We start from the raw sequence: 4,356 nt of genomic DNA on the forward strand, positions 1-4,356 counted from the left end.
AAATTAACCCACGTAGAGGAAACAATTAAAATAGAATTAAGTGGGAATTCACTTCTTACTGAATCTAACAACCATAAGGCTCTAGGAAGTGATACATATGAAAAGAAAAAACACATAAAAGAGGGCAGATCTGACCTGGGCCTTGAAGAGTGACTAAGGCTTTAGAGGAAATGACTCTGTGAAATAAGCCTTGGTGTCCCCATTTTACAGACATGGAAACTGAGGCTCAGGAAGGTTGCCTGACAGGAGACAGATGTTCACCGGCCTCTAACTGGGGCCACACATCTTTGGAGAAGGAGAAATGATCTTGCTCCAATAAAAAGTCAGGGGACCGCCCACCTCCTCATCAACAAATGGAATGCCATTTCCTAGAGAAAGAAGTAAAGGCTGGGAAAAACAAACACAAGTATTGTCTCAACTATCAGTTGGTCTTGTTTATCGGAACAGAACGCGTGACACAAATGTTGAGACTTGGGGTGCACCTGGCATCTGTTCAAAGGTGAGGGCCTCAACCCAGAGGTGCCTGAGTAGTCCAACAGGAAAAAGCATCTGGGACTCATTTTTTTCCTTCTAGAAAAAAAGGTAGTGCATTTCATAGTTTTGTAAACATAACTATTAACATTTAACAGTTTATATTACACCAGGACTACAAAAGCCAAGGAACTTACTTTATAATGAGCAAGATTTCAACCCAGGTATCTATTCTTACTTTCTCTTACTCCCCTCCCCCCTCCTGCCCCCAAAAGTTTCATCACTAAAGAGGGTAAACTGGCTGATAATATAGTGAACATGCTCCATGGTGTAAGCCCTTCAAATCCCCTTCCTTAATTTCCTCCCTCCAATGCTAGGCGAGACCAGACTTTCTATCGCTGGTGTTTCATTCCTATGGCTAGTATTAAAGTAGTTTAATGCTAATAATACTCCTAAGAAGAATCATAGTAGGAATGAGTTTGTGACTTTTTTTCCTAATAGCAAATTTTGATACTAGAAAGAAAAACAAAAGAACGACAGCACTAAGCACCTTGTAGATGTCTTGAGGAGCCCCTGGGTGGGGCAAACAGTGAACTGAATGATTAACTTGGCTGCTAACTGAAAGGATGGCAGTTCGACTCTACCCAGAGGCACCTCAGAAGAAGGCCTGATGACCTACTGCCAAAAAATCAGCTCTCGAAAACCCTATGGAGCACAGTTCTACTATGACACACATGGGGTCGCCATGAGTCTGAATCGACTTGATGGCAACTGGTTGGTTAGGTGTCTTGAATGATTACTTTCATGATGTGGGAATGAGGAAAACAGGGAGGTGGGAGGGCGATGCCAAAGATAAGCTGCCCACTTGCCAATCATTGGTAGAGCCTGGAAGCCTGAACGCCCCTTGGGTTCTTGTCCTGTCCTATTAGCTAGTTGAAATAAGATGGACAGCAGTTGCAAGGGAAACAGAAAGTGGTAAGTTTATTATCTACACAGACAAGGATTAACACAGGGTCTAGTGACCAGAAGACCTTGAGCTCCCTGAGCTGGGGACTTGGGGATCTTTTATGGGGAGAATGGTTCCAGGTTTTACATCTCAGTCCCTCTTAGCCAGCCCATTCTTGAAATTCCCCTCCCTTGTCCAGGTTAGGCAGTCTGGTTGCCAAGTCCTCTTGGGCTGGATGTACTGGTGGATGGACCTCTCACTCCAGAATGGGTTCTGGGTACAACAGTGGGCTAGTAATTGTGCTCCCTTCCTGAGGATGGAGGTTCAGAGGTCAGGTTCTTCAAAAGTGTGTGTGGCTCGTTGGAGCTTGTTCTCAAGGGCAGCCATCTAGCCTGAAAAATATTACTAAGAAAATGTTGCCTACAGCATATCAGGGTTAGTTAGGAAAAAGAGGGAGTTAACAGACCTTGCACAACAACTCTGTCTTATCTTGGGCTGCCTCTCAGGAGCCTTTAGCTAGGGTTTCACAGGGGTTCTTGTACTGGTCCTTTATAATAAACAGAATTTTCAAATGCTAGGTATATAAATAGAATAAGATTAGTGTTTTTTCCTCTTGGTCATCTGATGATCATCAGAGATGGGTAGGATTTGTAGCTTTTTTAAATTGATGCTTCAACTGGAAAAGAGAAAAACTTTCATTCGACAAACATTTATTGAGCACCTACTTTGAGTAGGCACTGTGTTAGACTTTGGAAGCACAATTTAATAAAACAGAGGGCCCTGACTCTCGAAGCTTACAGTCTAGTGGATGATACCCCAATACAAGTAAACAAAATAATTACAGACTGTGATAGCTGCCATGAAGGAAACAAATAAGAGGCTAACGAAGGTGGAGGTAGGGACCTTCTTCAGATAGGGTGGGCAGAAAGTCCTTTCTGAGGAGGTAACATGTAAGCTGAGATCTGACAGCTTAGAAGAAGCCAGCCACTGAGGAGTAGAAGAACCCAGCTGGGGAAACCCAAATATTTTCCAGGAAACCCTAGAATACAGCCATCCCTTACCTCATTCTAGCCCAACATTTTGCAAAGACAGAATTCAAGCAGCACCCAGATGGCACCTAAAACAACACTGTTTGGCAACAACCATTGCAAAACACACACATTCCATTCTGCAAAGCCTTGAGGGGCAGGAAGCTTTTCACTCAAGAAGCAGAAGGAGCATCTAAAAGGTCTTATATGTCACGTATTACAATAAAACCTGCAGAAGCTGGAATCTGTGTAAGGAGGACAACTCAAGTATTTTCCACTAAAGCGAGCAATAGGAAAGTGGTAAGACCGCACCCTGTCCAAGGCTGAAAACTTGTAAGACCTGGAAAAACAAGGCAGTCCCGTGGACTTCTGGCTCTCACAGGTTTCACTGTATATGTATCATATGGTAAATTCTAAAAAGTTCTATTCGATGTTGCAACCATTATCTCCACAGTACTGTATCGATTCTTATAACAGTTTGGGGCCTTCTAAACTAGGCCGGTTTCCTGGGGTAGACGTGGAAGCGAGGTGCCTTGGGATTGAGCTGGCCGTCACCCCAGGAGGGAGTCCAGGCTGATAGGCAGAAGACTATGTCCCAAGGGGCTGGGAAACAGCCAACAGGGCATGGTCCAAAGTAGCCTAGCATCAGAGACGTCAAAACAGCAGCATCAAGTGCCCTGAGAGGAGGGGGAACACATTAGTGGGGAAGCCAGGACACGGATTGTGCAAGATACCAGGCAGGCAGACTGATGGGACATCTCTCAGCTGGCAGCAGGCCCCAGCCCCTGACATGGATATGGAGCTAGACCTTCAGACCAAGGGAAGGGAGGCTGGCATGAGAAAAGCAGAGCTTCCATCTAGGGGCTGGGTTACAAGGCAGGGCCCCACGACAGAATCCTGGGCAGAACGCAAGGTGGGAACCCATTACCAGAGCGTCAATAAAGTGCTGATGAATAAGCTGATAATCGAGCTATTGCAGGCATGACCTTAGCAGGTAATTGAAATCTTCTTGACAGCAACCAACGACAACAAATTATGATTTTAACAGATGCTTCAAGGCTTTTAAACCAAAGGAATGACCAACAGTGAGAATTTCAGGCATGGAATCTCATGCTCTGAAATCACCCCAAGTTGGCAGCTACCTCCTTACCCATAGGTAAGGATGGCTGGCTGGTTAATGACTTAAAACAAAGCTTAAGTTCCTTTGCCCCTTCAATCCGAGTGACTTTTCCATTAAACCTGTTGCCATCGAGTCAGTTTTGACTGATGGCTATCCTATGTGTGTCAGAGTAGAACTGTGCTCCATACGGTTTTCAGTGGCTGATTTTTTCAGAAGTAGTTGGCCAGGCCTTTCTTCCAAGGTGCCTCTGGGTAGACTCAAACTTCCACGTTTTGGTTAAGAGCACAGTGCAGTAACCATTTGTCCCACCTAGGGACTCTTTTTCGTTACCTTGATTCAAGGCCCTTAAGGCACTGGACACATATCCTTGATAACAAGGGACTCCTCAAAGGAAAACTGATAACCAGGTGTAATCCCTCTCAGGAGTGCGTGGAGTTCCTGGGTGGTACAAATTGTTAAGTGCTTTACTATTAGCCAAAGGGTTTGTGGTTCAAACCCACCAGAGTCACCTTTGAAGAGAGTCCTGGTGACTGGCTCCTGAAATGTCATAGACTTGAAAACGCTGTGGTGCACAGTTCTACTCTGACACGTGGGGTCACCATGAGTTGGAATCAGCTGGACAATGACCAACGACAACGTTTCTCTTAGGCTCTGAAGCCTGGCCAAGGCTAAGGCACCTTAGGAAGCAGCTGCTATTCTACCAACAGCTAGGATTCACTGGCAGAGTGAGAAGTGATTTTCTGCCTTCCTGGGATTTGTCTTTAAATAGATTGAAGTATAACTCGAAGGAG

Source organism: Elephas maximus, chromosome 3 (assembly GCF_024166365.1).
Source record: "Elephas maximus indicus isolate mEleMax1 chromosome 3, mEleMax1 primary haplotype, whole genome shotgun sequence".
NCBI lineage: Eukaryota > Metazoa > Chordata > Mammalia > Proboscidea > Elephantidae > Elephas > Elephas maximus.